General features: G+C 37.9%; 1 protein-coding gene across 1 annotated transcript in view; it reads right to left on the reverse strand.

Annotated features, from left to right (window-relative positions):
- The window catches only part of STK32C (serine/threonine kinase 32C), a 916526-nt gene extending 911258 nt beyond the window's left edge, over nt 1-5268 (reverse strand). Inside the window, exon 1 of the mRNA XM_044056813.1 lies at nt 5218-5268. The gene's annotated coding sequence lies outside the window, so the exon portion shown is untranslated. The remainder of the gene's footprint in view (nt 1-5217) is intronic.
- Nucleotides 5269-27339: the final 22071 nt, after the last annotated feature.

Genomic DNA, 27339 nt, shown 5'->3' on the forward strand with positions numbered 1-27339 from the left:
TATATATATATATATATATATAGTTAGGTACTCAAAATAGTGGAGGAGGGGTTAAAGATAACTGGATGCCCCAGTTGGGATGATCCAAGTGTGAAAGACTGGAAAGAGGCAGAGAGAGAGAGAGAGAGTGACAGACAGAGAGACTGTTGAGTACAGCAAAGGAAAGCTTGGAGAAGCACAGAGAAGATGTTTGTGAGATGAGAGAGAGAGAGAGAGAGAGATGAAGTTTTCTGAGTGATAAATAATGAGAAATATATAGTAGAAGATGTGATGTGCAGAGGGAGGTTTCTGATGATATGTGTTTGGGATAAGAAATAATTTGCAGTGAAATTTAGATACATTTTCCATTTACATCTATGCATCCGCCCCTATTACTGATGGATTTAATGCACATCAGCAAGTCAAATGGTATCAGAAATAGTCTAGGGATCTAAACCTCTTTTGCCTCATCAAGAGAAAGGTTTGTAGGGACAGAGTATCCCACTACTGTGGAACACACTCCCTCTCTACATAAAATAAAGTCCAACCCTGTCCAAAATTAAGTACAACTGAGATGTATGGATGGAAAACATAAAATTTACCTCAAAACTGCTTTTTGTACTACTAATGGACAGATAGGTTCATAGGTTCATAGGTTCATACTAGGCTATCTGCCCAAGGGCATTTATAAGCCTAGCCCATAGTTATGTGGCTTTCGCCACCCCTTTAGTTTGAATAAAAACTATGCCTATCATTTTTCTGTGCCTCTGTCAAGCAGTGACACTGAAGTAATCCCTGGGGTATATCTGCGATCTCCCATCCATTGGTCAAGATTCCTCTTGAACAAGGCCAGCGAGGTGCTCTGCCTCACATGTACCGGGATTTTGTTCCACAGCATAGGGAGTCTCTGGGTGATGAATCTGTCCCTCCAGCATGTTCTATTTATAACCGTGTCAAGGTTTAAGTCTCCCGCCCTTGTGGTTCTGAGGGATCTAGAGTTTTTGAGGTGAAGCATATTCATCAAATCTGGGTTTGACATGGCCTTATATGTCAGGCACAGGTCACCTCTGAGCAAGCGGTATGAGACTGAATAGAGCTGGAGTTCTTTCAGTCGGGCAGCATAAGACATATTTTTGAGACCCTTTATCCTTTTGGTGAGGAACTCACCTCCTGCAGCTCCTAAAAGTTTATTCCATGGATGGTTCCCTCAAATTATCCATGGTATGATCCCAGTTAATCTTATTACAGATAGTATATAATTATCAACCACGGGGCTGGGGAAATTCAATGTAACAAAATGTGATAGGTTATTTTGAGTGCAAAAAGGGAAACTGGCTAGGCTTAAAATGCCCCACAAGAGCAGCTGGCCTAGTACTTAAGTATGAACCTATAAGAAATAGAACAATACCTTAAAAGGTCACTGATACATTAGAGGTGCCTTCCATTGATGGCAAGTTTAGAAGACGTGAGTTTGCACATGAGATGTGCTGTACTTGGTGCAAACCATATGCTATTGTATGGAGAGACATGAAAGGACATGGAGAAGATTTTCAAGGAGTTTGAAGTGATTACATTGCCATGTGGCACAAAGGAATGCCTTTGCATCCAATTTGAAGGTTTTTGGTGCATTTATTTGGCAGAAGGATGTTGGGATGGAGTTCCATTGTTGTGCCATATAGTAGGTATGTACTAAATCCCCATGAAAGTTGTGTGAGGAAGTCACATTTGCCAGACATTTTTCAAATGAACAAAGACTATAAGAAGGAATATACCAGTGCTGGGAGAGGGATAGGTTTGTAGACTGTGGAGGATTTTTTACGTTATTTTTAATTAGTTCAGTTTGAAGAGTTTGGAAAAGTTCAGCCATTTGAGAGCTACACAAGCATGTGTTCTGTTTACAGTTTTGTTGGTTAATTCCCAAATTCTGTGAGTTGTGGTTATTGTAGGTGGATAAAGATTACAGAGACACATCAGGGGAAGAATAAGGTAGGCAGTAGTAGTGGCCTTCTATATTTGATCAGACAAAACTGTCTGTATCTATATAGCATAGGTTTTTGCTGTTGGTCTTGTGTGTTACTTGGTGAATGTGTAGATCAAATTTTAAGTGTTCATCAGTAGTGATTCCAAAGAGTTTATATGGTGCACTAGTACAATTCACGTGTAATTGGATAACTGCAGGCTAGGCAGGTTGAGCAGTGATGATACTAAAATGCAAAGAATGTATGTTTTTTGGGGGGGTTTAGGACTAGTTAAGATTCCAGAAGCCAGGTTTCCACAGATGGGAAGGACTGTTGAATGATATTTCAAAGTTCAGAGATAGACGGAGCAGATGATAGTGCAGTCATTTACATAGTGAGTTCATTAGTGCAGTGGACAGATTGCTTATGTATATACTGAAAAGAAATGATCTGAGGAAAGATCCTTGGGGGACAATGAAAAGGATGGGGAAGAATGTGGAAAAGGCCTTGCAGCCATTTCACACTCCAAGTTCTGTGATGAAGGTAAGATTTAAACTGCATGATGACTTTATTCAATAAGCCTATCTTGGAGAGTATTTGAAGGAGAAGAGGATGTGACACAGTATCAAAAGCATTAGAGAGGTCGAGGAATACTGAGGAAACTAGGGGATTTCTGTTCCTAATGGGGAGACAAGCTATGTTGGTACTGAGCGAGGGTCAGCAGCTGTGCTTGCATGTTGAGAGGAGATTGTGGTTAAGGATGAAAGTGGATACACCTCTCTCAGTTTTTTGAGAGGGGTAATACAATAGTTATGAGTATGAAGTTAGAAATCACAGGATTGGCCACGATTGTGTAGTGAGATGATTTTCTTTTCCAAATGGAGGGAAATATACTTCATGGACTAAACTGTTAATTAAGATAGAAACAGGGTAAACTAAGCTTTCAGGTTTTAGATATTCTGTGAAAGTTATATAGGGCTGTGATAGTGATTTTTTTTTTTGAGGTACTGTTTGATGGATTTGGCGGTGGATGGTTTAAAATCAAAAGTATTTTTAGTGTTATAAGTTGGAGTGTAGTTAGAGTTTGAGAGAGAGAACTAGAAGTACTGATAAAGTCTGGGTTAAAGGAACAGAGTGCGCAAGTCAGATTCATTAGGTAAGGGGTTAGGTTGTAACAAAAACAAAACAGTGTAAGAAACTTCTCTGTGTGGAAGATTTTCAGTCCATATATTTCTAGTTAATCACTGTAAAGGATTTTTGACCGGAAACAGACTGCCTGCCTTGCTTGGATTACTTTCGAATAGCGTTGTCGCCTCACAGTATGACATTGTCCTGTTCGATTCTCAGCTAGAGCATCTTCTGCATGAAGATATCCGTGAATGGGCATGCCTTCGTTGAAGGCTGTGCATCAGAGCTGGCAACTCGGCACATAAAAATCTACTGACAATCATTAGTGGACTGGAGTTCCGCTCTGGCGACCCCCTAACCGGGAAAAGCCGAAAGACACAACAACTTAGTAATGCTGTACAATTACATATTTTCTATTATTACTTTTTGTTTTGTTTTGTTTTGACTTAAGATGAGTTTACATTCGCTACTTCTACTACTATTGGGTTGGGAGGGTGGCCTAACGGTTAAGGTGTTTGCCTTACAAACACAAGGCGCAAGGTTTGAGTCTCACAAGGGATAATTAGCTAGGCTTAAAATGGCTCGCAAGGGCAGTTAGCCTAGTACTAATCTATGAATCTATCTATGAACCTATTGTCTGATCTGATTAATATACAGTGATTAACTAGAAATATATGGACTGAAACTCTTCCGCACAGAGAAGTTTCTTACACTGTTTTGTTTATACAAACCTACACACACACACATGCACATGTCTATATATGTATACATATAAATATATATATATATATATATATATATATATATATATATATATATATTATATATACCTACTTTGATAGAAAACACATTTCACTGAAACTCATTTCATCGAAGCCTCATTTCACTGAAAATGAATTACCTGAGCACAATTCATTGAAAGTTCACTTCACTGAAAACTCATTTGACTGAAACTCATTTCATCTAAAAAGGTATATGCCCTGTTCCCCAATGTAGTGCGATCCTGGAGTTAGTACATATAGTAAGAGGAGTGTGGGGGGCACTGTATAGGCCACTCTTGAATAGCCTTAAAAGTTCTGTTCACACTTACCATTTGGATGATAGTAACATTAAACAGTAAGATTGGGTATCATTTGGTGAGGTTCTTTATAGTAGTTGATAAGTAAGGGTGGTTGGTGGCAGTGATTACTGCATTATAGTCTGGACAGAAGGGGCATAGTTACTAAACCTGTGCCAGCTTTCCCCAGTTGTGTCTGTGCATTTGTATATAAATCAAATCTCAAAGTGTGTGTGTATGTGTCAACTACTTGGGCAGGGACACGAAGCACTGGTTGGACAGAGAGGGTGCTGAATGTTTTGGCTTGATCACTCGGCTGACATCTTAACCTTATAGCTGTGCCAGTGGGGAGTCTTATTGGGGTGATTAGTATGGTGAATATGAAAAGACAGTAAGGGAGTACTTATAGGAGGAAAATAAAGACTGAATAATACTGCATGATTAATAAAACGAAAGTAATGGAGTGTCTTTCAAACTGTATTAAAATTATATTATACCCAGTTAACTATAAAATAACTTTGAATTATAGTTTCAGTCAATGCCATGTATGGCAGTATACCTTTGATAACAGTTAAAATACATGACTTGAAACATTTTTTGAAGGAGCTCATCAAAACAAAATAACATTTAAAAATAAGTGTTCTTGCACCTAACCTAACCATTTTAGTGAAATAAGACATCATTCTTTGTTTCCAAAACATTGATAGTAAAATAACTATTGGGATGTTGAAAGACTGTAAAAGAGATTTGAAGTTATTAGACCCCAACAGACCCTAATTATGATACAATATATGCAAAAGCACAGTAAATGTATTCATCCTGAACCATTATGAAGTGAGAATGATGAGAAGCCTGAAAATGTGCTGCTGTGTGACTTTTGCAGAAGACTTAATTAACCTTGTCAAGGTACCGCAGATGCACCTTTAATAAATCTAATGCTTCAAAGCTCTGGTATTTCCAGTACAGCTCAGACTGCATTAAAAAGATAAATGAACTCTAAAAATAAGAAATAGTACTTGTGAATATAAGTCTGGAAAAGCAGTTGATAGCACTAAACCAAAAATGTAGGCAAAAATTGTAACACTGACTTCATACCTTGCCAAAGCTTCCTTTTCCAATTGCTCGGAGAATCTGAAAGTGGTCAAAGTTCACTATAAAATTAAAAGAAAAAATAAAATTAATAACTAAGAAGGTTACTAATACACCAAGTGCAGGCTTTATGATAATATTATACAGTCATTATTCTAACCATTGATATAAAACATCATACTTATTTTCAAGCTGATAACTTTTATTGTCAAACAAAAGTGTACTCTGATTCTCCTGCACATATAATGCTGTTACAAAGCACATTAATGTTCTTCAATATATGGAATCATCGCATAGCTCTAATACATTACCAGGGAAGATTTATCTCCCCTAGTACTAGCATAGCAACAAACATTAGAAAGTATTTTTTACCTTTAGTAACTCCACACAGTACCTTGCATTCACATGCAGTCGTAATGTACAGTGTACCCTATGTCATCAGCGGCTGACTGATCATTTCCTACCCCATCTCTATCCATGCCCACCCCACCTCACCCTTATATTTCATTGGGTTCACCGTCTCCTTCTTCCTGATTTTCACTATTGTGGTATTCTATCACCTCTTTCCTTTGCTTTTCATTTTCTCCTCAGGTTCACCAACTACTTAAATAATCATACCCAGTCTGAAAATGGAATGACTCCCACTCCGCCTCCTTTCCAGTCATTACAGGAGTCCCCCAAGGTTCCATATTTGGGCCAGTACTTTTCAATATCTGCTTTAATGATATATACAAAGAATCAAAACTTACCATCATAATAGGAAATGCTGATGATGCAACTTTAGTTTGCTCAGCCACAAATCTTCCCACTTTAGAAATCATCAATCAGGAAACTTTTACCTCTGATCTCAAAAACTGAAAATGTCACTGCAGAACAGAACATGTGTACTCTATCTTTAAGAAGTGTTTCAAGGACTGAACCTGCATATAAATACCCAGCAAGTTCTGATTTCAATGCCATTTTGAGAGTGCAGCCAGAGAGTGAGCATGTATGAGTGTAATAGCTAGTTTGTATATAAGTTACCTAAGTTAAAGTTAATAAGCCTCAATCTTTTGCTGTAGCTGTTGAGGTGCACAATGACCAGAATGAAATTGTTCAAGCTGTTGGTGAACAACATAAGGCTAATAGCTTGAATTTTCCTTTACCTATACACCAGAAAACTGCAGAGAGACGAACGAGGTCCCAGAGCTGGACAAGGTACAAACGCAAGTTGAATCAGGACTCTGTAGAAACACAAGTATAAAGAGGTACTGGCAAAAGACTTGGTTTATAACTTGTCTTGTAAAGTATTGAGTACTGAAAAATTATCATTGTTACAGAACCGTCTTTCTTTTTTATCCTCCTAGAGTACTGATATTACTGAGATGGTTTTTGATGTGAAAACTTTCACTAGAACTTTAATGTTAAAGTATATGTATATAGACAATGTAGTTACTTCTAGTGAATATGTTTAGATGAAATTTATAAAGGCTATGATTCTGCAAATAAAGGGAAGGCTTTTTTAATATGACTGTTAGGGGAAAGAAGTTCTTGAACATTTAATGTTTGATCAAAGCATTGTTATATGCCCTGTCGATACAGGGGGCCCTATTGTGATTCTAGATTCTTCATGGTATGCTGACAAAATGAATGTTATTTAGTCTGACAATTCTTTTTATAGTAAAATTACACTGTTTGATGTTAATAACAAGGTTGTTTGTCTTTTCCTGGTTAGGGGGTCGCCACAGCGGAACTCCAGTCCGCTAATGATTGGCAGTAGATTTTTATGGTGCCGAGTTGCCAGCCCGATGCCCAACCTTCAGTGAAGGCACATCCATTCACGCATGTCTTCTGAATGCCATTTGACCGCGGGGAGTACATGCAGACTCCACAAAGAAGGCACTCCAGCCGAGAACCGAACAGGAGAACCTCTTGCTGTGAGGCAACAATGCTACCACTGCGCCACCATGTCTGATGTTAATAACAAGGTAATTCGTATTAAAGACAAGTTGAGCTGTATGATGTCATCTGGGCTGATAGATACAAGTTTGTTTGATTATTTTTTTGTGCAACATCCCTCGATTCCATTTATGCAGGGACTGCCCAAGTTACACAAGGATCCTGTAAATCAACTGCTTAAACCCATAGTCTCTGGTAGAAAATAGAGTACAGACTCTATGTCCATCTTTCTAGAAAAGCATTTTAGACCACTTGTCAATACCAAATCACATATCCTGAGTGACTCCTGACAATTTCTGATGGATCTTTATGAGTTTATGCAGGCTACATTTCATGTAGAGGGATGGTACTTGGTAACTTTGGATGTAAGTTCCCTCTTCACAGTTATACCAAATATGTTAGGTATTGAAGGGGTGGTACATTATTTGATGGAACAACATATTCGTAGTGATAGTAAGGTTGAATTACTTCATTATTTACTTGAGTTGGTTTTGGAAAATAATGTTTTTGATGGTAATTATTTTTTGCAAAGAGATGGCACAGCAATGGGCACATCATGTGCCAATAGTTGCACCAATCTCATTATGCTCATCTAGGAACTTATTACATTTTGGTTGATACATATGTAGAACACATTTTATTTTACAGATGTCTTGTGGATGATTTATTTTTGATTTGGAAGAGTACAAAAGATGAGTTGGTCAAGTTTATAGAAAAGATAAATGCTAGTACTACATTTCTGAGATTTACAGCTGAGTATTCCAAGGTGGAAATTAGTTACTTAGATGTACTTATCAGTGTTTCAAGCAGTGGATAGATGGATACTTCACTGTACAGGAAACCTTGTTACAGGAACAACTTTTTACACCGAACAAGCATGCACCCTAAATATGTATTTGATAACATAGTACAAGGGCAAGGACTTAGAGTCTCAAGGGTGAATGTCAGTGAAGGCAATTTTATGGCTGAAATGAAAGATCTGGAGAATTAGTTTGTGGATAGGGGCTACGAGAGGTGTAATGCACAAGTATTGAACAAAGATTCTGATGTTAGAGAAGGTAGAGGCAGGCCCTTCTTTTCTTCAAATCCACTTTCAATTCACCACAAGAGACTGAATGATGAAAATGCAGGGTACCAATGACTTATTCTTATACTACTGGGTATGTCTTGGATATTATAAGGAAACACTGGCCCATTATAACAACAAATAATGATCTCAAAAAGATAGTGGGTGAGCAACCTAACTTTATCTTTAAGAAGAAATGATCTTTAAAGCAGATGCGTTGTTATCCAAAACAGCTTATTGATGGCAGAACTACTATGAATAAAATGGTTCCACTTGTGAAGGAACTAGACCATGTCATACTTGCAAGTGCTGCAGATATATTGACACCACTGGTATGTTTATACATCCAGATCAGGGTAAACAGTATGTGCTTGATGTTCAAGCTATTTGTACTTCTCATGTGGTTTATTTAGTGTGCTGCACTGCCGTGCTGTACGAAGGTCTAGGTAGGCAAGACTGATAGTCAGTTGAAGGAACAAGAACATTTAAGACATATAAATAATGGTACTGAGTTCAGTGCTCTTTCTAAACATGTGAAGCTCACTTCATACACACATTGTTTTACGTTTCAAGTTATAGTTCAGGTAGCAGCTACTGAGAGGCTGGATGATGCTGGGAATGTTACTGAAGGCTTAGAGAGCAAGTGGATAGCTAGGTTAAGGGCTGATTATGGTTTAGGACTAAATGAAAAAGTTCCCCTTAAACCTTTGTTTAAACACGCTCACTTTTTAGATGAGCTTTACATAAATTTATGTGCACTAGCTGATTTTAAGTTTATCTCTGATTTTTTTTAATTTTTATTACATTCATTGTTTGTATTCTTTTAATACATAATTGCTTAATTGATTGATTTGCTAGTTGAATTTCTGTATAAACTGCTGTGTGTGTGATTGCATTTTTATACTGACATCTGAAGAAGCAGCAAGAGCTGTGAAAGTGCTTATGTTGTTTTAATATAAAAGATTGTTCGTTTTATGCTGAGAGCCTGGTGTCATCTCATCATTCTACTTTTTTGTACTGTTTTACTCTGGTTTATTTGTTTGGTGAGATATTTACACAGCACATGCTGTTCATTTTTTCCTGTTGAAAATTAGCAAATTCACCTGTAGCCTTCCAAACCATTCCTACAACTGCACAGCACTCAATACACTTAACTGGCTTAAACTTCCTCAACACATTACCCTCTCCCTGCTATACAAAACACAGAACATACTTCACCATCCACTTAAAATGCCCTCACTGTCAAATCTTATGAAATAACATGTTGCAAATAGAACACTGAGATCCTCAGAACTTAAAACTGTTGCTAATAAATCAAATAATTATTACGGTGACTCACTATTCTTTGTCACCATCTCCAAGGTTTGGAAAAAAAACTTCCAAACCACATCAGGCCTTTAAATAACCTGCAAAAACTCAAATATGCCCTACAATATCACCTAGCAACAAATAAATTATGCAACTGAACTACACCTACAGTCTGAAGAATGCAATCTTTACTCTTTCCACTATGGATACTATGCAAGAATATTAATATAGTATTTTTTCATAATATACTAAAAATATGTATTTTCTTAATTTGATATGCTTTGTTAATAATGTTTTTGACTGTTTTCTTTGAATTACTTTGTAAATAATGTTTCTTGACTGTTTTTCTTTTGTATTATCAAAAATGTCTTTCTGTCCTTCTTTTGGAGCGTTTCTCCCCAAGTCGCCATTGAAAATCGACAGTTCAATTCCCAGATGGACTTTCCCAATAAACAAAAACAAACAAATAAATATTTCCCCATTTCCTTATTCTGGTCAGTGTTTGCTGTTCCCTGTGTCCAGGAACCTCTTGTGTAATTCAGTCTCTGCTATTGCTTTTGTTCCCTTCCATTTTTATGAGATAATGGTTTTAATTTCTATACTCAGCAGTAATTGCTGCTTTAACATGAACTTAAATATTTAAGGAGTTCTGAGACTTAAATGAATTCTCCATATCTGTATCAGTTTTGTTGAACTGAAACTGAAAGATAAGCTAGTTTAAAAATGTTGCTTGATGGCAATGTATCATACAGAAGGATCTCAAAATGGTGATAATGACTGGGATACAATATCCTACTTTATTAGGTTGTAAAGAGAGATGTTGCTTACTCATAATCATCTATATCTTCTCCAATGGAAGAGTGTCTATTTTGAGATACAATCACAACTCCTACAAGCATACAAATACAGTATCTTAGTTTAGATAGACATTAGGAACTGTAGATATACTGTTGCTGAAAACTGATAAGCTGTAGATTGTAGCATAATGGAGATAAATGATGATAAAAACAAAGTCAGTATATGAAGGGTGATTGATGACACTTCAACATTTGGAAAGGGTCCACCTAATTACATTTTAATGCAATGATATGTAATAATGCTTATGTGGCAGAACCTACTTGACTCACCAAGTCACTTGTGAAATAGGAATAGAGTATGTATAATATAGGAGGGATAATTCAGTTGGGAGGTATTCTGATAAGATTGCTATAATGAACACGTGGTCAGAGGGTCATTTTACCAAAAGAGATTCAGTGACACTAATATCATCATAACTACCCCACCAAAGCAGACTTCTTGAAATAAAATGTTTTACCCTATTGTAGCGGATTAAGACAACTGTGACTGCCACCCCTTCACCCATAATCATGTATAAGGAAACCACGTTGTCTATACTTTGCAAAACAGAATAAAACAAAGTCCTTGCTGTTAGTATTACTGAACAGAGTTTTCAGAGGAGGATTATGTTTTTGCCAAGTGTCGTTCGTCAAAGATGGAGCTAGTAAATCTTGATCTGAGATGGTGGTACAGTTTTGGCATAAAGGTGATAAAGTAACAGCAAAGTAACTTCGAACAGGAGGTACAATGCTAACATGAAATGAAAGTTTTAATCCCAGAATGCAATACATTCATGGAATTCTGACCTGGAGAGTACCACATAGTTTTACTGGCATATTTAAAAAATGGCATAAACCTAGAGAAAAGGATCAGAGTAAGGCAAAAAAAAAAAAAAAATATATATATATATATATATATATATATATATATATATATATATATACACACACACACACACACACACACACACACACACACACATATATATATATATATATATATATATGTGTGTGTGTGTGTGTGTGTGTGTGTGTGTGTGTGTGTGTGTGTGTGTGTGTGTATATGGATTTAATTTGACACATCAATGCCCATATAACAGAATGTAATTTTCCCAAGACAAAAATTGCAAGAACTGAAATACCCAAATGGCGAAGTTTTCCCAGGATAAGGACACACTTGCCCAACATGCCCTTTTATCCACTGTAGTGTGATGCCAGAGTTGTTATATATAGTTAGGGGGTTGTGTGGGGGGGTGAAACTCCCATCTAGGTAGGTTTTACTTACATCAGTTCACATTTCGTATCAGTCTGGCCAAGTGTTTACTTACCCTGGGAAATGTTACAGTATTGCATAGGATGATGAAGGAATATGCTATTCCAGAATGACATATGAAGGTACAGATGGGGCTGTTCACAGGAAACAAGTGGAATAATTTTGTCACAATTTGTGCAGTATACAAATAGAACTTCTTTTCAGATGAAATGCTTGTTGCTCTTACAAACAAATGAATTGTCCTGAATGAGGTGTTTATCTAAAATACCATGCTATGCCACAAACACAGACTACCTGTCATACCTGATGGAAAAGTGGCTGGATACCAAGCAACACAGGGCAACACTAAGAGAGTCCTTTTGTTGTATCTTTCGGCTTTTCCCGGTTAGGGGTCACCACAGCGGAACTCCGGTCCACTAATGATTAGCAGTAGATTTTTACGTACCGAGTTGCCAGCCCTGATGCACAACGAAGGTACGCCCATTCATGCATGTCTCCACACAGAAGATGCTTTGGCTGAGAATCGAACAGGACAACGTCTTACTGTGAGGTGACAACGCTACTGCAGCACCAACACCGCAACACTAAGAGAGTCCTTTTAAGGTTACAAAATTACAAATGATTAATCATAATGGATGGTTTCGGTTTTCAGCCCTGTTTATTGATTTTTTTCAGTGAGCTCAAGCAGGGCATGGTAAAACAGACACATTTCTGTTGGAAAACAGTAACGTTGTGGGTGGAATTGGGAGAGGGGTAACCCTTAAATATAATCTAAAGAAACTGAAGATGTGGTCAAATGATCCCAGCATCATACTCATTTTATGTTACTGTAGCTAGAAGACAACATAACAGATGGAAAGCATGTGGATAAGTCAGCCGGAAGGAAAAAATGTAAAATAAAAAAAAGGAACTCTGGGAAACATAAGCAACCAGGTTCAATGTAGGAAGACTGCAGCAAAGGCAAATAAAATGCCAGGGTAAATCAACATATAAAATTGAGTAGTGGACTCCAGAGACAAGAGAGGTAAGAATGTCACTTTATGATGCAAGTGTTAGTTTGCAGCTTACGTACGATGTGCATTTCTGAAGGCCTTGGGACAGAAAGATGACACTGTGCTGGACAAAATTCAATTTTAATTTATATAATAAAATTATTTTCATGTTTATTTGCTGTTATAGCCAAAGGGATGTAATCTACCAATAAGAACGCGTTAACCGTACAGCTACACCAATTAGAGTTATAACTGTAAATCTCTATTAAAATCACACATGGTACTAAATCTTCCAAAGTACATGAACCAGTGGGTGCTCACAAACTGAAAATTGTGGATCAGTCAGAATCATGGATTTAAAATGTTTTTTTCTGCAGAGTTAAATTCTAGATTTTTCAGTACAGTCAGGAAGCCTTCATGGGGATTATGTCCATATCTGGGAGTGTATTAGAAAATTCAACATTTTTAGCCTTGGGTGAAATACTGTCAAGGAGATAACTTACCACTGATGTTTCAAAATGCTACATTTACCCTTCCTTTTTAGAGAAAATAACTAAAACATTTTTGTACTCTAAAAACAAATGTGTCTCTCCTTCAACCAGTTTTTTTACATATTTAAACATTAGAATTAATCGGTTACTTTTTTATTTACTGAAATTAGTACAAATAGTTTTTATTGTATTGCTATGCAGGCCTATACGGCTGCAGTTGTAACTAGCTAAACAAAGTAAACCAGATTTCCCTAACCACAGTAGGAATCTTCAACTTATTCATGTGAAAGTTTTAAAAATTCCCAGGCAAGCTGAGAGATTAAATTAAACAATATTCTGCCCTCATAATCAAAGATATCTCTGGGGAAAGCCTGCATTACTCACACGTGAGAGTGGGTTATTGATATTATGCAATGACATTACTTAAGAAAGAAAGACACTACTTACATTTTTCAAAAGTGTAATTGCAAGATGGGAATTTAGATTTCTTCTGCATTTTCTGTTGGCTACAAGAAAGCTGACCAATGTACTGCTCACACATTGACAGTACATCACTGAAATGCAGGACAGAAGACACAAGAAGCTCACTTAATAAAAGTTTGCGTATCGTATGACCATGCCTGTCATTATTATACATCTGCTTCTTCTCATTCTTGTTCTGCTGATTTTGGAAAGTAATTATACCAACAGATCAAGAAGATGATGGCAAAGATGTACACAGACAAGCTTTCAAGAAGCAAAGTTGTTTGTCTTTTATTTTGCAGAGTATGCAATTGCAGTAACCAGACTTGTTCTATTTGGTAATAGTGTGTCAGCGTGCATTTTCTGAATAATAATCAGGTTTCGATTCATAATCTTGCAAACTTTATGTCCACAGCTGTAACACCCAGTTTGGCCAAATTCTAAAAGCTAATTAATTCAGAAATCAGCCTAAATGCTGAATGGCATCATAGTTCATTTTATAGTCAGAGAGGTAGGGATGGTTCTGTAAGTTTGATAGTGCAATAAACTGAATGTCCTTGTCCAGTTATGGGGAGAGAGAGAGAGAGAGAGAAACAGTAACAGAACCCACACATCAACTAAACAGACATGTCAATGAGTTTATAATTTTAATGCCTCTGGTATGGCTTAATTGTGACAACTCGTTTTGAGCCTTAGGTGTTTTCTGTTCACAGCTTTGATATTGCACTTAGCAGAACTTTGACATCTGTACTAATTCAGAGACAAATCCAAATGCAGAATGGGCAGAGGAGGTCATATTAAGTTTCAAGATAAAGAAGACTATTTCCTCATAGAGCATCAAAACGAGAGCAATTTAGCTGTGGTTCCCACCTCTTACACCGAAAGAGTAAGCTATAGCAAAGGTAAATCTAATCTTAAAAAGGAGACAAGCATTGCTAGTGCCTTTTTGCCTCAGTAATATGATGGTTTGGCCAGTTTATGATCAAAGAACAAGATATGCAAATGTCATGATGCCTGCCTAATCATTCATCAGCCCATAGCACTAGAAACACTCATTCAGCCTAACCATAAGCAGTAAGGCACACCAACTAATCCAGCAGAGAATAATTTCCACATATACTAATATGAAATGTCTCACTGTAGTATATTATTCTCTATGCATAGTTCTGTGGGCATCGACCACCTCATCCCTCTACATTAATTTCTTTCCGGTCATCTCTGCACTTGCTTCTTGGGAGTATGTGCTGTTTATCCTCCAGAATGCTGCCACTGCATTGAAACAGGAAAAGATGTCTTAATGTCTGAAACTTTGCTATAGCCCATCCTCACCCAACTTCTCTTCCTGTAAGGCTTGGACTCAAGTTGATCCTCCATTTAAGCTGCAGAATCAGAGTTATTACCTTCTAAAACTCTATAACCCTATAACTCTAATCACTGTATAGCCATAAAACAATTACAATGGTTTGAATTTCCCCAGCTCCTACTGTACAACCAACTAACCCAAACCCACAAAATACTACACAACTCAGATAAAATCCCAGCCCTAAATAGTATACTCAAACCATATACTAGTAAGAGAGTTCTATGCTCGAACAACAAACAACAACTAGAACTCCAAAAAGCTTCTAATTCTGCAGGAGAATCCCTATACTACACCTATATAGCAAAAGGATGGAATTCCCTACCCAATAGCCTTACAAGTAAAACCACCATAACTCAGTTTAAAAACTCACTTAAAACCCACCTCACTAGTAAATGGCTATGCCCATGCTCCACAACAAGAGTACAAGTGACATAAACAACCCAAAGACATATAATAAGCCAGTAGTCCCTTCAGTAATGTTAACTAACAAAGAAAGGTATACTACTGTTACCTGTAATTCTTCTACAGTACTGATTTTACTTTTCAAGCCTTTTAAGAAGCATTGTATGCCCTCATTCTTATCTTATATATACAATCTCATAAGTGCACATGCTTTATCTTATTCACCAACTGTATACATGTTTTAACATATTTTATGATAATATCTGTTATAATGTTGCTCTAAGGCTATTTCAACAAGTATGTACATGTCTAAATCTATTCTATGTTAATGTCTGTTCATATGTTGTTCTAAGACTGTATACAACTGTGGATCTTTTCTCCCCGGGCCTCCACTGAAAAAGGACTACTAGTCCAGTCAGACTTTCCTGGTTAGCAAATGTAAAATCAAAAAATAAATAAAAATATAAATACTTGTACACCAGATAGGAGCAATCTCATAAACACATGTATGTTATAACAACCTGAAGCACAGCCACCTGACTCTGTGTTCATGAATAGAGCTCTGAACCTGTGCAGTCTTCAGACTTATTACACCAACATAATTGGTGTGAATGAACACTCTGAGGTCATCAACTCTATTTTCTCTAACGTCCAGATTAGAGACAGCACCTGCTTTTTTCACAACATATAGCTCCAGATGAAGCTGTATGTGTTTTGGATTTTTTGATGCCATAATTCCCAACATGTACACCTGACAGATCATCATCATCATCACCATCATCAATCCCCTTTTTCCCATGTTTACATGGGGGTCAGGCTGTTGTGTCAACTGCCTCCATCTCTCTTGATTCACTACCATACTCCTACCATCTTTGACAGTCATGCCTGACTTAGCATGTCTCTCACATTTCTTTGCTAGATGTCCTCACTTCTTCTTGCCTTCTTCCTGTCTGTCTGAAATATATTTCACTAAATCACCTTCTGCTTTCCTGATCATGTTTTTGAACTTGATGAAGCCTTTCTATTATTGTGTAGCTTTCAGGCAGTCCTGACTATCAGCTGAGGAGATGTGATATGAGTTTAACACAGTCCTGACCTTCTAAGGGATAGCCCAGGACATGCAGGTTTTTATTACCTGTTCAGTCCTTCAGATGCATTAATTTTATTTACTGGAATCCAATACAAATATAAAATGTCCTAGTCAGTCCGCTACATTACTATGTTATTTCTGTAACTGTATCAGGACATTCAAGTATTACACAAATACCTCATCAATCTCAACATTCCTAAGATGGTTTGCAACACAAAAATGTTTGTTTTTATACTTTAGACATTATGGTATCAAAAACAATCCAAAAACACACGGCATCACAACTATATGGGTACAAAACCACAGGACTTTATTAACAAAACATCCAGATGGCAGTTGCACTGAAATAGCAGCTATCAAACAGGCTTTATAGGTTTCTTACTCTGTGATCTGAATACTAATGGTAAGCTGTTCCCTTTTGTGTGCTGTTCTTTAACAATTCTGAAATTCAATTTGCTCTGAATGAGGCCTAAACAAACTGCACTATTTAACTTACTTTTAGTATAGTATAGCCTAGAAGCATGTCCTAATTTGCCAGCAGAAAAAAAGCTTAGCCTTTTAGGGGGTCACTCAAGAGATTTTGTAGTTTTCATTCTCCTGTTATAAAAGTCCCAGAGATTTCATCTACCAGTACATCCTGGTTATGGCCTGACAACTCTTCCCCATGAGCCATGTGTGGTACAACTTCCACTGGAGATGAATTGGGGGATTCTTGACAAGATACTTAAACCATAGGAACTGTGTTTTCTCAGTACAAAGCAACATTGGCTGTAGTCCATATTAACCAAGGATTAAGGAATTGCTCACTATCATGGATAGTGAACACAACTTCTCCATTATGGAATCTTATCTCTGCCTCTTATAACTATTGTTTCATCCTTTGAGTCCTTGCCCAAAGCTCTTGTGTATCAGTGAGTATGAGGACACTAACTGTTCAGAAATGTTGCCATTTTGTCCTATGACTCAGCTCTCAATTCACCACTAAATGTCCAGGATAATACCTGCGGTACTACTGCCACTCCAATGGTCAGTCTCCAGATATTGTCTATCTTCACTTATGAACATGAGGCCAAAGCACTTAATCTACTTCCCATCTGCAAGACCAATCTACACATTTTGAAGGGAGATGCCTGACCTCTCTGACTTGAAGTTGCACATTTCCATCCCAGCTGCTTCAAGATCACCAGTGAATTGACCCAGTACGCATGAGACATAACTGTCATTTGATCCTAGCAGGACAACAACTCAGGACAGCAAAGAACCAATTCTCACCTTGGTACTACCTTCATATCCTGTCCATTAAAATCACAAATAAGATGCACACTAAAACATACCTTTGGCAGATTCTTGTCATTGAGGATATTTTTGTTGTTTAATGCTGGGAACATGGATAAATACTGCTCTAACACTTCAACACATTTTGGGGGTAGACAATAATGTGTACTCTCCAAGGTGGTAAATTGCATGCAGCAATTATTTGCAAACTCCCATTTCCCCTCTAATATCCATGCAATGAGCAAAATGTTGATCCAATGTTTCACTGCCAGGACAGAATCCACACTGGTGTTTCTGAACCAGAGTTGCAACTACTAAATGAAGTTTCCATTGAATCACCTAGTACATGCGTTTTCAAGGAGTTTGAGAAGAGTGACAACTCTGTATCTGGAACCACAGGTTGTTAAGTCCACAGGTACTATTTAAGCCTCAAATGCAGCACTGAAAATGTGCATTAATCCTAGCACCCCACCTTCACCTATAGTGAATTTATCAACCAGAATAGATTCAGTTCTACCATCTGCTTCTGGTATTGCCTCTTTAGAGAAAGACATGTCCAACAGATTCAGGGGTTCCTGAAAATATTCCTTCAACTTAGTTTAGCTCCTTGATGCAGAGGGATAATGTAGTGATGTGACTGCAACCCAGATTATCCAAGTTTGATTAATCCCTTGAGTGCTGGAGAAGCTAGTTTGGGGATGAGGGTCAATAAGAGTGATTGATCACCACCAGTTTGCTCACCTTGAGGGGGTGAAAAATTGACAGTCTTGTTGCTTGTACACACACATAGCAGTACATAAGGAGGTGACCAACAGTTAATGGGATATGGCGGAGGATGAAGAGGAATGCCAAGCAGCATAATCTGTAGCTTGGGCTGGGCATGCCCAGTAGTGTGACTGTAATGAGCTAAATTTTGTATACTCTTGTCAGCAACCATAAGGATGGGTGTTAGGTGCTTACAAAAAAATCCCCTGATGACACTCACCCATGAATGTCTCTCCTACCATCAGGGAATGAATCAACTGGTTGGCCCCTCCCCCTGTATATACATGTGTGTGTGTGTGTGTGTGTGTGTGTGTGTGTGTGTGTGTGTGTGTGTGTGTGTGTGTGTGTGTGTGTGTGTGTATGCACCACTACCACTGCAGAGATGTAAGCCATCCAGTTTACTATCAGAATGTGGAATGGCAGTTATGTGAAACTTGGATGGTCAAAAATATGGTTTCAAGTTTCCGTAAAGCAGATCTGTAAATGTTTGAATCCACCTTAGTAAATGCTAGAGTGCATTCACTCATATGAGGTCAACTTTCTCACTGGAGATTGGGAAATGTACCCTTTTCCTCACTGTAGTGCGGTCTTAGAGTCTGTATATATAATATGTAGGGGGTGCAGGGGCCTTGCTCCCCTCCAAAACGTTAGTAGAAAATCACTGGAAGTCAAGGTAACCGGGATAATGTTGATAATATTGAAGTGCAAATTATCGATATTACCACTGTCATCATTTTGATTATATCACTTTTTTATTTTTGACATTTATTTTTGAGTAAGAAATTACTTGCAGAACTGTAATTCCTGATTTTGATAGTAAACCAAGCAATCCTACCACTATATAGAATATACAGAACAAAACATGAACCTTCCAGCAACTATTAGGATTGAAAACTGACTATTTTATTGCAGCAAACTTGCCAAACTCAGACTGGTTTTGCTTAAGACTTCAACCAAGGGAATAAATGTCATTGTTGAAAGCAGTTTAAATAACAAAAAAATAAAATGCAGTGTGTCATGTCATGCTCACTTAGAGAAACACAGTGCAGAAAAATACAAAGAAATAATGAACAACATTCAAAATGCAATAATAACTAAAATAAAATTATTTAAAAGAACTAACAACACAAACTAGTAAAATTAAAACAACCCCCCCCAAAAAAAAAACAGCACGGATGCAACTAACTTCTTGTTTAATAGGTGAAGATTTTTAAATACTAAAAACCTCTGCCTGCCTACACTCTGTTTCTGTCTGTCCCACGGGCATCCCTCAGTAATGTCTACAACTTTCCTTAAACATATTCAAAGGTCCAAAAAAAAAAAAAAAAAAAAAAAAAAACCTGAAGCAACTGCCTGCATACAAGAACATGGAGAGCGGAACCCCATACAAACCAGTAAAAGCCACTGCAAGTTCTACTTTTATCAACAGACTGTGAGCAGTGTATTTCTGTTATAATCTTTTCTCTGTGATACTCTTACTGATTCGTCTGCTGTGCAAACTTCTCCCCCCTTTTCCTCCCATTTACTGTAACAAACATACATTTTTCCAAAGCTTTGCATTTATTTTATATTCTTATATTTTATTTAGCTTGTATATCACATTCTTTTATATTCTTATATTTTATTATCCAGTTGATTGTAACAAATATATACAGTTTCCCAAACATTTACATTTATTTTATATTCTACTTTCCTGATGCTCTAATAAATCTGCTTTTGAATTCACACAGATAAACAGACACATTTAAGTACTGACCTGGGCTAGCTGGTTGATTGTTTTTCTCTTCTCACATCTTTTTCCAAGTCCTGGTCCATAGCCCCCCCCCCCTTTTCTTGTTCTCCTAACATAATTCTAGTGTAAGTTTCCTGGCCCTGTCAAACCTGTTTACTCACAGCTTTCTCCAAGTCCTGGCTCTTAGCCGCCCTCCCTTCTCCCAGTCTCCTAAAATAATCTTATTGTAAGCGTCCCAGCCCTGTCAATCCTGTCTATTCCCTCCCTCTTCCTCTTGAGAGTTTACTTATTCCTCCCCTGAGCTGCGGCACCACCTTTAAATACTAAAACTCCTGCCTGACTATACTCTGTTTCTGTCTGTCTCACGGGCATCCCTCAGTAGTGCGCACTTATTGGATGTCCCTTCCTAAAACCCTGGCATAACTACATTATTTTCCTATTTCTCATTGAACTGCAGTTCCCCATTGGTGCATAAATAATAAAAACAAACAGAAAGGTAACATTCAAACCAAAAATGATAGGCTGCCCTATTTCTGTAGTTGATAACTTTCTCACTGATTGTTTTCTGTTTGGCAAATGCTGTTCCTCCGGAAGGTGTAACCTGTTCTGTTCGCCCTTCAGGTTCATCTCCACTCCCCTACCCTGCCCCCAAATCTCACCCGCCCCCACTACCTGTACTTTAATACATCCTCTGACTCCTCTCCACCCAACACCTCTCCAATCACAACACACCTAAGCCAAACCCCACCCACCTGTAGATCTACATCACCCAAAACATCCACCCCTCCTACAATGCTCTACATAACATGTCTCCCTATAACCCCATTTGCCCTACTAATCTCTCTCTCTTCTCTTACATATCTCACACTTTTTCCCAACCCTTGTCATAACTCACACACACTCCACTACATCTTACCATCAAACTTACTTCCCATCCTACTCATCCATCTCATATGAACTCTTTACCTCTAACCCAATCTATTTCTTCAAATCAAAACTGCTCCCAATCCAAGCCCCTGTACTCCCCTCTTAAATATGGTACCAGAAAATCACTGCTCTCACACAACCCAAGTTACCCTTGCCCAACACACTGCCTCACTCTTCTACTCCACCACATCTCTCTCTCATTAGCCGGCAACATCCACCCCAACCCTGGACCTATCTCTAACAATAATCTCACCAAGCCTCCACTCAACCACATACTCAAAGTCCATTCGCCTTACAACACTTAATGCACAAAGCCTAAAAAACAAAATCCCTAACCTCCATGTCTGGCTTTCCCATAACCACCCTGACATTACTGCCATTTCTGAAACCTGGCTGAAACCCTACATAAAAGATAGCAAAATCCTACCACCAGGTTTCCAAATCATTCGCAACAACAGAGTCAACAAAAAGGAGGTGGAGTAGCAATAATCTATCCCACCTCCCATACCATAACTCCCTACTCCAATAAAATACCAACCTTTGTCAACGCTGAATTTATAATTGGTTTACTAAAAATAATCAACCACAAGTCCATATGTATTGCTGCCCTCTATATTCCCCTTGGTGATAATATCAAAACTCTTGAAAATATCCTGACCTGGTTCTCCTCCAATATAAAAAAATGAAACCTATATACTCGGTGATACCAACATCAACTGGAATACTATTAACTCTAAAGCCCCATTCCACATAATCAACCTGTACAACTTCTCCCAACTAATGCAATCTCCAACCAGACCAAATAATGATGGTACCTCTGGTACTATCAATGACTGGATCCTAACAACTCACCCAAAACTTATCACCAAAGCTGGAACATTACCTGATCCTCTCAGTGATCATCTACCAGCCTTCGCTGAATGTCTCCCATCTCCAATGCATAAACAACACCACTACATCCAAACCTCTCCTCTTTCAACCCTCTAACTTTCTCTGAATGCTTAAAGCATACTGACTGGTTCCCTCTAGATGATGCCATTTCCTACTTTAACCACTCATTCCTAACCCTTCTCAATCAGCAAGCCCCCCCACTCGAACCAAACGCATCAAAACCGATCCCTGCCCATGGTTATCAAAAGATACTAAACTAGCCTTGCACCAAAGGGACAAAAAATGGAAACAATATAAAAAAATCCCTAACACCCTCCTAGAGTATAAGCAACTACGAAACTCTGCAAAAAAATAATAATTAAAGACTGCAAAGCCCACTACTCCAAACTCCAGTCCTTGCATGCAACAAATCCCAAAAAATTCTGGGACTCCATCTCATCCATACTACATCCTGGCAACAAAGAAAACCCCCTGCCCAGTCCACAACCTCTCCAATCTTGAAACAGCCAACCAGTTCAACTCATTCTTCATAGATTGCATAGCTAAACTATCAGCCCCTTCACCCCTTCTTCCACTACCACCCCCTCCTGCCCCAACCACCACTCCACTCATCAACCTTTCTCCACTTCCTTTTGCCTCAAGCCCATCCCCACAAGCACTATAAAAAGACTTCTCCTCAAACTCAAACCCTGTCACAATGCACCCAACAACCTTCCATCCACCTTCCTCAAACAATCTGCAGACAGCATTGCCTATCCCATCTCTATTCTTATAAGTAGATCCATACAAGAATCAAACATCCCTTCTATTTGATGCCATACTTACATCATCCCCCTCCACAAAGGTGGCAAAAATACTGATACCACCAACTTCAGGCCTATTGCCATCCTTTCCCCTCTTTCTAAAATACTAGAGAAAACAATACAAGCACAACTCATGGCACACCTAACACTAAACAATCTCCTCTCCCCTACCCAACACGGCTTTCGTCCTGGCCACAGCACCATTTCCGCCCTTCTTTCCTTTCCTGAAACCATAAACCTCGAATGCAACTCAGGCATGTTCATATCCACAATATTCCTAGATCTGTCAAAGGCCTTTGACACCATCTCTCACACACCCTACATATATCCCAACTCTCCACCCTACACCTCTCTCCCACCACCATTGCCTGGTTTTCCAGCTACTTGTCCAACTGCCAACAAGCTGTCCAATGGAAAACTTCAACCTCCCCTTTCCTTCCCACACCCACAGGTGTCCCACAAGGTTTTCTTCTTGGCTCTCTTATCTTCAACCTAATCATTAACAACTTTCACCAATCCATCCCAGAATTCATATATCAGCCAATAAGAAGATGACTCAACAATCATCTGATCAGCCTTCTCCCCCTCCAAGCTCCTAGCAAAAACCCAACTAGCCTTCTCCAGAACAGAAACCTGGATGCAGTCAAACCATCTGGCACTAAATGCAAATAAAACCATACTAATGTTTTCTCCCCTACCAAAAACTCCATTGACATATCCACATTCACCATACAAAGCCAAAACAACACCCTCCTTGAAATTGTTCCCAACACCAAGCTTTTTGGCATCATTACTGATGAAGAACTAAAATTTGACACCCACATCCACTTCACAATCAACAAACTCCACCAAATGTTAGTTCTCCTCTACAGGCACAACCACTTCCTAAGTCCCTCTACCCATCAAACTCTTGCATCCACCTTACTACCCCCCTCCCTTATGTATGGTGCCCCTCTTTTCACCAATCTCCATCTTGGCCTTCAGTCCAAACTTGAATCCTGCTACCACAAGATCTCCAGATTTGCAACCAATTAAAAAAACTCATCCCACCACTGCCACTCCCTCCTCACCCTCAACTGGCTTGAACTACCCAACTACCTCAGTTACCTACAACTCACCATTGCCCACAAGCTCATCTTTAAACCTGCCAACTGCCCAGCTCTCACTACTTCCTTAAAACCTTACATTCCCAACCTCTCACTCTGCTCCAAAAACCAAAATCTCCTTCAAGTCCACAAACCTGCATGACCTCCTTGCCATCTACTGCTGTCTAACTCCTTAGCTAAACAGTGGAACTCTCTCCCCACACACCTATGCAACCTAACTAACCATACAAATTTCAGATCTCAGCTACTCTTTCATCTTTCTTCCAAATGGGAATGACCTTGCCACGCTCCAACTTAAGTCCCTCCTCCCCTCATTCCACCTTGCTCTGACTCATCCAACTACCTTTACTATTACTTCATCCCATGCAAAACAATCCATCCCGTACCAAAAACTAATTTTCCCTCTAATATCTATTGTGCTATACTCTCCAGTCTTAAATATACTATTAACCTCTCCATGCATAATATTTTCCTAACCTACTAATGGCTAGTAGATATATATTTTGAAATCTTAAACTTACAATTGAGTTTATAACAAAAATATTCACTTTATGTAAATGCTGAAATTTCTGTATTGAATTATGTCTTTTCATTTTTGTAACATTGTGACAAGCCAATTGCAAATATCATGGAGCTTATCTGTAAATGTTTAATTAGCTGTATGAACTATGTCCTTTTGTAACATGTGAAATGTAACTTGCAATTATTGTGGAGCTTTTCTCCACGGGACTCCACTAAAAACGGGCTGTTCTTGGCCCAGTGGACTTCCCCGGTCATCAAACTTAAAAAATAAATAAATAAAATAAAGCACTTTTCGTTTGTTAAATCACAAACTTCATCAGGCCATAAAACATTGTTTAACAGCTGTTTAAATAACATCCTACATTACCCACTCCATTCCAAAAGGAAATTATGTCATTCTTCATTAATTTAAAATCTTACCATATAAAATTAAACTAAACAAATAATATATATATATAGCTACACAGTTTCATATATAGAATATATATGATATACACCAATACCTACTTATATTACTACATAAAAAATAACTACAAAAAATTACATTTATTATAAATGCAACATGCAAAACCTATTATTCACGTATAAATTCAAAGCTGCCCAACCCATTGATATGCATGTTGAATAAACAAACCTTATTAATACTACTGATAATGCCATTGCACATATCTGTTCTACCTAAGCAATGCTTTTAATTTCAATATTCTATTAATAATGCAGTAATCATTTATTCCTGGCCAAACATATGTATATAAAGATAGTTTCCACATTAATTCTGCTCTTTCAAGATGCAACATCCATGGACCACCCCTAGGTTGCTTCTTAACCTATTATGTAGCACAAAATTCAAACCTGTGGTCATTATAAATGTGCACATGCTTTGCAAGAATGTTAGTTAAGATAGATTTTAATGGCATATAGGTGCTCATATACCCTTTCCTTAAGTGCTCTAGTGGTTTTTCCTATATAATTTGCCATTTACTGCTTGCACTTAGCAACATATACCACCCCTTTGGAATTACAATTTAACTTATTGTGTATCGGATACCTGTTGGCAGCCATTGGGATAAGGCAAACTGGGAGACCACCTGTCTCAAGCAACCACAGTAAAAGACCATTAAGCCAGCAGGAAAGCAACATGACCAGGCTCAGGTTAGGAAGCGCTGTAAATCTGTAAACTGCTCAGGAAAAGAGGCTACATTTTGTATGAATTGCAGATATTAGCAAATGACTGGCAAGTCAACACAGGGATCAGGAGGTTTGTGAAAGCATGGCTGAACAGATAAATATTTACAGACTTGTAACAAAGCTAGTTATTGACAGTCACATAAACCTCTTTCTTCAAAATCTTTCTGAACATAATTTTTATTTCATATTGCATTTTGCCTTGGGACTAGAGAATGCTGACTTAGGGATAATCCAGCCAAAATATAATATGTAGAAACTCGCCAGGTATAAATGAAAGAATACCTGTAATATGTAGGCCAGGACTGTGCCATGGTTACATTAAAATAGAAACTGGAGCACAGATGTATCAGCACATAAACTGAGGCTGACAAAGCTGTCCTATTAAATTATGGGCATCGACAGGACAAAATGTCTCAGTAGGATTAGTGAAAGTATGAAGACAAAGTTCCTCTACCTTTATGTAGCCACAAACTGAAACTGACAAGCTTGGCCTAAAAAGTTAGAGAATGAAGATAAAATATTGCAGTTGTTTTATTAGAACTGCAAAATCAGTCTGCACTCTTCTGAACAGTGGGAAATAGCACACACACACACACACACACACACACACACACACACACACACACACACACACACACACACACACACACACACAGATACACACACACACAGATACACACACACAGATACACACACACACACAGATACACACACACACAGATACACACACACACACACACACACACACACACACACACACACACACACATATGCAGGTGTGTGAATCTAGCTTCTTCACTCAGGAAAGGATGGTTATTTGTCTAACAAATTAAAAACAGTATTTACAACTTAAATTTCAAAACTAAAGAGGATATAATACTAAATCTATGAGAATATTCTTACAATGCATGAAATCGATAAATTATTGTATAGTCACATGAAAAAGAAACATGGGCTGTTACTGCCCTAGTTCCTCAGTTTAGAGTATCACCATTTCATTACAACATACAAAGTATTCTTACTAAGTGTACAACAGAAGCAAGGGAATGTTATTAATAGAGCGTGTGATGATCTGGCATAGACATGAAAATAACTACAACCAGTAAGAAAGTCAAAAAACAGGAATATTTTCAACGCTGTCTACAGCAGGATACAGTGAGTGTCACTCACATTTCAGTGACATACATGCATTTGTCTAAAAAATACAAACACTTATCTGAAGGTGTCAGGTATCTTTATGGCACTTATTATTTCAGATAGATTATCTCAAACATGTCTAAAAAATTCTGCAGCAAGTTATAAAACACTTCATATCTAATGTTATCAACTGTGAAAACAAATATGCAGCTCTCCGGATCTCTAGCAACACGTTATAAACGTAATAACTGACAGAATGATCAAGCTTATTGTTTTCTTTACATGCATGTCCTGGGTGATTCAAGAAAACCATGCTGCACTTTTACATTACCTCTAAACAGAATGCTTCTTCTGCAGGTCTTGGGGAGTATGTAAACATGTTTGCACAGCCTTTGAATTCAGTTGATACTCCTCCCAAAGGACTGGACTATATTAACGATTTATCTTATAAAAACACGCAGGTCTTAGAAAAATAACAAAAAAAGTAGTTTTCTTCAAATAAGCATATTGCTTGGGATTTAAGTGAAAATTAACTTGCAATTAATATAGACAATATAGTAG

Source organism: Protopterus annectens, chromosome 14.part0 (genome assembly GCF_019279795.1).
Source record: "Protopterus annectens isolate FY-2018-M chromosome 14.part0, PAN1.0, whole genome shotgun sequence".
NCBI classification, from domain to species: domain Eukaryota; kingdom Metazoa; phylum Chordata; order Ceratodontiformes; family Protopteridae; genus Protopterus; species Protopterus annectens.